The following is a 9,586-nucleotide window of genomic DNA, read 5'->3' as shown; positions in this document are numbered from 1 at the left end:
TCTTTGTTCTCTAGAATTTTCAACAGTCAGTAAATAATACACATGATTGTACTGAAATAATCCAGATTACAGTCTCTGTATGTTAAAAGTCGCTGCTCAGAATTATATTTTTTCACATGTATCCTTCAAGCATTAAGTTTTATATAAAAAATCTTGGATCCTAGATATTGTTATGATAAGGAAGCAAAAGAATAGCATCATGCATAAGGGGTAGAATGTAAGTGGTCCTGCACGAAGACCAGGGTTTGATTAATTTTCCTAAATTTAGTCAATCATATAAAACTTACAAGTCAATATATTTGATCATAAAGAACTATTTTGCCATAAATATCTATTATTTGCACTGTGATTTGGCCTTCAATTAAAAGTCTCCTTCATTCAAGCATACAGTCAAAAGACAATTCCAATTCCAGCCGAGTGGAGTGAGAGCATGAAGGAAGCATTAGAAGGAAACTTTAGTGCTGCTCTGTAGATGAGACTGATGCACTTGTCAAGAAGATAAAAGCATCAAGGAAAATGGTAATTCTTTCTGCTATGTAAGTTATAACTTCTATAGGAGAGTTTGCTTTCTAGGGGTTTTAAGAGGTTTTTTGGGTGAGAGTCCTCTAGGTCATTGTATAAAGAGGAATAACAGTTCTGTCAAATCTAAGTCCTCCAAAATTGTTCATGTATGGCCTGTCAAGATCTCTGTAGTTATCTTAAAAACAGTGAATCTTTGCAACAATAAAACAATATCTGTTATAATCCAAGGTTTTGAGCCTTCAAAGTAAATTTTCACTTCAATCAGTAGCATTTGATTTTTATTTTTCTTTTTTGTCCCATGACACTGGGAGCTCAGAAAAAAATTTAAGTATCGTGACACAAAAGTGTGAGAAAGAAAAAGCCCATAACTAGGCCTGGTAAGTTTCAAAAGATGTAAGTTGCCATTGTCCTATACTTTTCCAAGAATATAGTGGGTATGTCATACATTAAAGAATAGGAGAAAAGCACATTGAATGCTGCTGGACTAGGACTGCCACGTTGAGTTCATAAACACTTAGTAAAATCCTCATCTATCACACCCAGAGCTCTGTAGCCATGGAGGGAAAAATGGTCGTCCACCTGCTCCCACCTCTTGCAGTTTCTGCCTAGGAGGGGAAAATGAGCCTGAACTGACTAATGTCCAACTAATTGTCTTTGCTGGACCTCAGTTCTGCTAGCAAAAGTAGCTCAGGCTCCTCCTGTCTGTGGAGTACAAACAAATAAAAGAGGAGCAGCATCTTAGTATGGCAAGTGATGTAAAGGAAAACAAAATAGCTTAAGAGATTTACTAACAATTTACAGCTGTAAGTAATATAATAAACATTCAAAAACTTTTTTATCTTGTCAAGACCTTGATACTAACATTATATTACTTTACATTTCCATGTCAAGATCTATAACAGCAACTTGAACCCTGGCAGGAAGGGCACCTGGTAGAGATCATATAAATCACATCTAGAGCTTGTATTAAATGGCATGTTTCTCATGAGTGTTATATACGCTACAGAATAGATGTTGCATGGTGTTTAAAGCCCCCAGTGTGTGGTGATGCTTATTTTTCCTATTCAGTACACATCCAATATTGATATGAGGAGACACCTTGCAGACTGCTGAAAGTTTAGCAGCACTCAGAAGGTCTGTATCTCTTGCTTGCATTCTGCATTATGCTTAACAAAGGCAGTTTCAAGCCAGAAGTCAGGTAGAATTAGGAAAAGATACATATGCATCCAACAACTTGTTCCTAGAAGACTGCAGCCTGGGATTTTTCAAGCATGGAGCCATCCTGCCCTGGTAGACTGACATGTGCATAAGCAACAGAGCAGACATTGTGAACACTTTAGAGGGCGAGCTAAGCAAACACAAGACTGTGTCGGTACAGATGTCCTTAACACTTATGCACCATGGTTGTATTAACGAGATTAATGTTCCCAGAAGAGATTCACACAGTAGATAAAGATATCTAGCTGAATTTAGAGGTTGAAAGCTGATCTAAAACGTACCAAGTTACTGTGTGCTTATCTGGATTTCTTGCTGTCAGGTTAAGGCCAGAGAAAGTCCATGTGAGGAACATGTCATTAGAGGAGAATACTGGAAGGAAAACCAGATGTGTTACAAAAGTGAATTAGTTAATGTGAAACTTGTAATGGTGATACCCTTCCAAGATGAGAGTGGGTGGAAGGTGGGAGGAGGATTTCACCCAGCAGGAAAGAAACGAGTAGTAGGCTTGGCCCGTGGGCTTGGCCGGTGGTCAAGCGCCCTATACAGTCTAATGCTGACTCTTAACAAGACTTCTTTAGACTGAGAAATACTAGAAACACTAACACCAGCAGCACATTGGGGTGTGGGCTACAGAGACCATTTTGTCCTAGAGGTATCTGCCTAAGGACAAGTAACATGCTGAAGGACTGAGCATGTCAATGCCAGTCTTCATCAGGCATGGCTTCACTTTTTGCAGATTTCCATCAGAAATGAATTGCTAGAGCTGAGCCCAGTATGGGAGACTCAGGAAAGAACCCACTCACACCAATCACTTGGTTTAGCTTAGAAACAGCTGCCCTTTTAGTCCAGCTCTCCCTTTCAGATTGAAAAGCAGCACTACTTTTTTTCTTTTTTAGTTTTTTTTTTCTTCCAAACAGGAATAGAGTCTCTTTAGAAGAAATTGTTGCACCCTTACCAATATAACCACTCGTTTTCCATGGTTTAGGGCAGTTCCTGGAGGAACAATTTCTTCTTATAGTATATTTGGGATAGCCAAAGTTGAAAGAATAAAAGAACTCATGCACTGACTCCCTCTCAGCCATATGTTTGATGCTATTTGTTACATCTTCCACTATGTTTAATCCCTCTGTGTTCACAAGAGGGAATAGGAAGAAAGTGATTCTATCGATTTTTTTTTTACACCTGACAGATAAAAACTTTAGCTATTTACCTCTGCTCAGTAAAATTTTTCATGATTTGATTGTTGTAGTAAAAAGGAAAAACAAAAAAGTAAAGTTCATTGAAATTCACACAATTTTTGTATATAAAAATACAGTTCTAATTTAGCTCTGTTTCAAACCACTGAACAACTGTATGTTATTTGAAGATTTTATAGACCTGAATTTATAAAAATCACAGAAAGATCAAAGACAAATAGTTACAAAATTTCCAAAGAAAAGCAAGGAAGGATATGCTGTTGGTACAGTTTGAAATATTAAAAAATGAGCATTAAGTTTTCAGGTCAGAAGAAAGAGATCTCAGAGAGAAAATGTTATATGCTGTCAATACAAAGAAGCCTTCCAAGAAAATAGGCTTTATAAAAACAAATGAGAGCTAGAGGTGAACAGCTTTATAGGGCTGCATTCAGCACAGAGGGATTGCACAATGACAACAATGATAACTGTACTGCAGAAGCCCAAGACATTTCATTCAGTTCTGGGAAAACACAAAAGTTCAGGTAACAGCTCAGTCTCCATGTGAACTTGAAAAACTGGGCAAGAATTATTGTGGCAGAAGATTTAGTCATGATGGGGACAGTGCTTCCTGCCTGTGACCCTGCATGAGACATTTCTGTGGTGGGTTGACCCTGGCTGGAGACCAGGTACCCACCAAAGCCACTTTATCATTCCCCTCTTCAGCTGGACAGGGGAGCAAAAATACAGCAAAAAGATCGTGGGTGGAGATAAAGACATGGAGAGATTACTCACCAGTTACCATCATGGATGAAACAGACTCAGCTTGGGGAAATTATTTTAGTTTATTACCGATTGAATTCTTCCCCAGAAATGGAGAAGCTTCCAGCAGCTTCTCACAGAAGCTATCCCCGTAGCCTCCCACTCTCAAACCCTTTCCACACAAATGTAGTACAATTGTGGACCCTCCTACAACAGATGGGGACTGAGGTAATGAAATACATGTCAAAAAATGGGGAGAAAAGAGAATTATTGATGATTTATGCTACATTAACAAGCTTGTTTTCTTAGTTAAACCACACCAACCAAGACATATCTAGCAACCCAGCAGTGTAGGAATATTCTGGGGAGAAATCAGCTGTAATATTTAACAGTATCCACCTCTTCGAGGATATGTATCTCTCTGCCCCTTCAAATTTTAGTGTGTATCTCATTTGAAAGTGAAATCACGAGCCAGAGACTGACACTGAAGGTACACACTGTGATGCTGGCAGCTGAGGGTACCCGGTTAAGGCTGGTCCCACAGCAGCAGGCTCAGGCTGAAGGGTGCCAACAACGCTTGGCCTGTCAGCCTCAAGGCTTTACTTCAGGCATAAGGAAAGGGCAGATGAGACCAGAGAGCAAAAGTAGTCTGTTTTGCTTCAGATCACCCTTTAATGACTGGGGGATGAGTCAACAGAGAAGAATGGGTAAGACTCCTTAAAGACAGGAATGCCCCATGCACATTTCTCAGTGTCCCTTTCCAAAACCCAGCACACCATACCTCCTAGACTGGAGAGTTACAGAGATTTTTATCTTATTGCAATTCTCTGTGCCTAGTTTCAATACAGAGCAAGGACCAGCTGATTTACTGTTTTCCTGAAGAAACCAGGCACTTTGATACCCTGCCAAAAAGGATTTAAGCTCCTTTACTGAGCAGTCCACCAAAGTGCTGGGAGCTATGAGTCAAAATGCAGAGCAGCTGCAGGGATGCAAACAAGGTGGCAGTAGGCCTCTGTTGGAGGGAGATTGGACATTGTGGGACAAACTACTAGGGAAAGAAGCAGGCTGAAGACAGCAGAAATACTGAAGAAGCTGATGGCCAAGGCAGCAGAAAAATCAGAGAAAAAAGTTTAGCATGACTTAAAGGCAGAATTTGTAGGGAGAGAGTTGTCAGGGAAAAAGCATGGAGATGTTAGAATTCAGCAGCACAAGGGGTAAAGGGTTGGTCCCCGTTCTTGGCCAGAGGTAGCTAAAGTTCGAGATCCCTGGCAGTGCTGGTGTGACTAGTTAGGTGATCGATCACCTCAGGACCCAGAGCAACAGCTCAGCCTAGAGAAGACATTATATTTATGACATATCAGCTCATCTGACTTGCTTTTATTGAAGCAGAGAGTGCTTGACTGAATAGTTATGCCAGCAGGTCCACAAGGCAGTAACCTCAGCAAATAGTGCAGATTTAGAATAGAACAGCTGGGAACAAGCCAGGGCTGGCAGGGTCTTCACTTGGCTCTGCTGCAGTCAGGTCAGGATGTGTGACCACAGCCTCAATACAGTGATCAGCCACTCAGGTCAAAAAGGATAATTACCTTTGGAGTTGCTTTGTTGCTTTGGTGCACATGTGCTAAATTGTGAGAAAGCAGCATGGCAGGTTTTTCTCCTTTAGTTGATTCCTGAGAAAGAAGGGGATTCTTCATCATTTTTCTGTGATCACATTGTTCAAAAATAAGATTTACTTCCCTTTATTAAGAAGATCCAGGATAAATTATTGAGAAACTTACTGCAGTTTCTCTAAATGAGCCTGCAGTTTTCTGAATGCCCATCATCATCATTACCTGCTAGAAGCTTTCACCTCCCTTTGGATGAAAATCTGTCCTCTCTGGTTACTCTTCTCCGTGGTGGGGAAGGTGATGACCTCTCTGTGTGAAAGTTGTGCTTCCTCTGTCACACTCAGGACTCTGCATTGCTGCTGTGGAGACACCCAGTAAAATTTTTCCTTTCCTCAACTTTCTGGATGTGTCACATTTTTGTTCAGTGACTACACTGTGTCCCTACCATTTTGACTTCCCTTTTCTTTTGGAGTGTGTGCACTTCCCCCTGCAGCCTCAACTTACTCTTTTCACATCCCTTCTTTCAGGATTATGTGGTGCTGAAACTGTGATGACTCAGAGAGTGACTCTGGGCAGCTGGAATTGCAGCAGAGCTGAGCACTACCGGGGGGAGGACAGAGGGCTTAGGCAAAGCGTGATGCTGAGTTCTGGGGTTGGGAGACTGCCTGGCAGCCTTACAGGCCACCAGGGCAGCTCTGAATCTTCTGTCTTTCTTTTGATTCTGGCTGAGCACTTTATCCCAGTGAAATTATTAAATTTTCTTCTGCAGTCATCAAAGAAAAAACACTGATGTTTTATCATTTGGGGGGAAAAAAAAGAAAAAAAAAAAAAGAAAAAAAAGAACACAAAAGGAGGCAGATTTAGGCAAATTTTCACCAAATTACATAATTCCTCAGATAAGGCTCTAGGAAATAGTTATCTATAATGATGAAATAATAGGAGCAGAAAGACTTGTAATCAGCTGATTCTGAACTCTTTGTGTGTTAGAGTGCCACCCTATTGATTTCCAAATTGAAGTAACTTTACCTTCCCAGAGAGAAACAAGGGGAGTTCCAAAGACGTTTTTCTTCTTTTTCTGCTACTTGATACATCATCAAATTATACTTGATGATACTCAGAAGGAGATGTATTGGATGGTGGCCAAATAAAGGCTCAGATACACAAAGCTAGCATGTATTTATTAAATAAATACATATTACTTAATTATGTAAAGTAATATGGTTCAGATATATAAAGTTTCTGAAAAAGAAACTATCATTCTCATCTCCCACGGCTTTCAAGGTAAAAAACCCTTCAATATATAAAAAAGTTTGATTTTCAAACTTGTATGACTTGTAGTTTTGACCATAGCACTGTAATACTTCTTTATCTGTGTTTGTTTTAATAATGTCTGAAGCAGGTACACTGAAAATGTGGCTCTTCTGTAGGAACGAGGCTGTTTGTCCCTTTTATTAGAAGACTTCTGCTGGTCCCAGATTTATTGAGCAGTGTTGTTTTCTTGTGTGGGATTTACTTGCAGTCAGGCTACTTGTCTGAACTTCTTTTCCTATCAATGGAAGGTAATACAATTTGCTGAAGTATGAGTCATCTCGTCCTTCAGCAGATTTCTAAGGCAGGTCAGATGAATCATTTTTCTTGGTACCTACTTCTCCCTGCTGACAATAAAGGGAATCTAACAGAGCAGCTCTGATATATCCCATACATGTTGTAAGTGTCTAAAACTACTTGAGATGAAACCCACTGCTAGTGTTTGTGGAAAATGTACACAATCTATCAACACTAATTGGCTTCTGGGTGAAATGGAAATTATGGGTACACAACCTTCCAGCAGAAGTCTGTCCTCCAGTAAGGGAGTCCGTGTAATCACGCTGCCTGCAGTCGTGACTTTTGTCTCTTCAATAGGTTTATTGTGTCCCAACCAATGCTCTATGCAGAAAGGCTTCCTGCTATGTTTCAAGAGAAATAAAAAATAGTGTTAACCTGATGAGTTTCATCAAGTGTATGGAACTTTTCCAGCAAAACCTCTCATGCCTATTCTATTTAATTGGAAAAATCCTGGCCTGTTTTAATTGGGGCATTTGCTACCATGTAGGAGCAGTAACATTTGCTATCCTCTGAAATGGGTTGTGAAAAATGTCAGTTAGGGAGAAGATAATGGGCTATACAAATTAATATAGATGAGATAATGATGTACTGATTGCCTTTCATGGAAGTATCCACTTTTATTTATGGATTATATAAGGAAATTAGGCATTTAACTTTGGTCCCCTGATTTAAGTCTATCTGACTTAGATGTCTGCCATAACTTTGCATAGTTGAACTTGGGGAACCTGCATGGTATCTAATCAATGCAAAGAATTATGTTGTGGGCTTAATTAAGCAGTGACAGACCGTTCAGTAATGTTAATGCACACACACACAAAGTCAAAAAGACTAATTAATCTGACCTGCAGCTTCCTCCATCGTTTATTATTAAACATTTGAGAATATAGAAAAATGCATAATGGGCTAATCAGATATGACCCTTTAAAATGAAAATATGGACTACGTGAACTGAAGACCAAAACTGTAAGTCTTGGACCATTCATCTTTGAATCTTAATCAACACTGGCTGCTAAAGAAAATGTGATCTAACTGTCAAAAGAGCTAGAGATTTTCTAAAAGTCAGTCTTAAGTGTTCCTGCTAGCAATCAAGACATCCTGTTACCAAATCCAAAATTGCAAAATTAGCATTTTGCAGTTAGAATTGTTGCATTTTTTTCCCACATTATAATTTGTAATAATTTTCGTGGATTTTTTCTGCACTTAGACCTTCCTTAAGAAAATGGAAATATATTCAGTGGCTTGCATAACCCAAAGCTAATAATGAGAGAATTTGGAAGCTGGCATTCCATGGGATCTCTCAGGTTGGAAGTGATCTCAGATAGGCATCTGCTCCAACATCCCTCTCAGAGTTAATACTGAATTCAGCATTAAGATCAGGTTGCTCAGGGCTTTGTTGAGTCAGGTCTTTAAAGCCTCCATGGCAAAATCTCTACAACTTCCTGGGCAGCCTGCCCCAGTGCTTGGCTGTCCTCAAAGAGATCCTTGACCAATTTGTTCCAGTTGGATCTTCTCCTCTTTTAGTCTGGGACTGTTGTTTCTCACTCATCTACGATGCCCCTATATAAGGGGAATTTGAGTCCTTGCTGACTTCCCTGTAGGTATGGACAGATTGCTCTAAGGTGTTCCTAAAGCCATCTTGTCTGTAGGCTGAACAATCTCTCTCTTGCAGCTTCTGCTCACAGGGCAAGCATCCCAGCCCTGACCATTCTGTTGGCATTAACTCACTCCAGATTACCAATGTCTTGTACTGGGAACCAAAACTGGGACTAGTATTCAAAATGTGATCTAATGAATATAGATAAAGGTCAGTAATCGTTTTCCTTTGTCAATTGCAATTTTATTAACAAAGCCAGGTATACCAGGACACTGCTGACACATGTTTAGACATAAACATACATTGATGTTGTACCAGATTATTCTGCTGCACCTCAAGGAGCTGCAGGTTTTGAGCCAAAAATAGCATCTTTGTCTAGACAATGTTGCATTTTTTGTGACAAGATATGTCAAACCTACCTTGCTGTCTGACTTCAACCCCAATAAATCAGATGGTCTCACAGCGAACAAATCTATTGTATAGCACACGTGCCAAGTTTATGTTTACTATGCAAGTATAAAATTACTTTGATGCTTCCCCTTTTTTTGGCTAAAGGGTAAGGTACACCTAAGAAACCTTTCCTAAACAACAACAGCAACAAAAATACTTTTCCACAGAGTTGCCTGTTATTCATGGAAACTGGCTAGGAAACTGTTTAAAAGAAGAAACCCTGAAACTGTGTGGATGAGCTCTAATAATCTAAACAAGAAAACAGCGGGACTTCCTAGGCTCTTCCTTGCTGCCAAGCTGTGTGGCCCAGAGGACTGGGTCTGGAGCCATCCTAGTGACACCAAACTCCTCTGTGCTCCTGTGTCCAGGACAACAATGCAGAGGCAGTCACACTGGCCCAATGCAGGTCTGGCAAAGTCTGCCAGCTGGGCTTTGTGCCATTCTTCTAAGGATTTACTCCCTGGTAGGTAATAGAAATGTTTCGTCTTTACAGAAATATTTAGAAGGTATTTTAGTTCTATACATAGGTGAAGTTCCATATATACTGCCAATACAGCGAAGCTGGCCATTTTTCATTTTCTCTGTGGCTCCCACTGAGGCTGGCTGTGCCCTATTTCAACTCCAGCCATGCGCTAAAAATGTATCTTTTTCCACAT

The sequence above is a fragment of the Cinclus cinclus genome, chromosome 1 (assembly GCF_963662255.1).
Source record: "Cinclus cinclus chromosome 1, bCinCin1.1, whole genome shotgun sequence".
Taxonomy (NCBI): domain Eukaryota; kingdom Metazoa; phylum Chordata; class Aves; order Passeriformes; family Cinclidae; genus Cinclus; species Cinclus cinclus.
The sequence above is the reverse complement of the archived record's forward strand: the minus strand, read 5'-3'. Positions refer to the sequence as shown.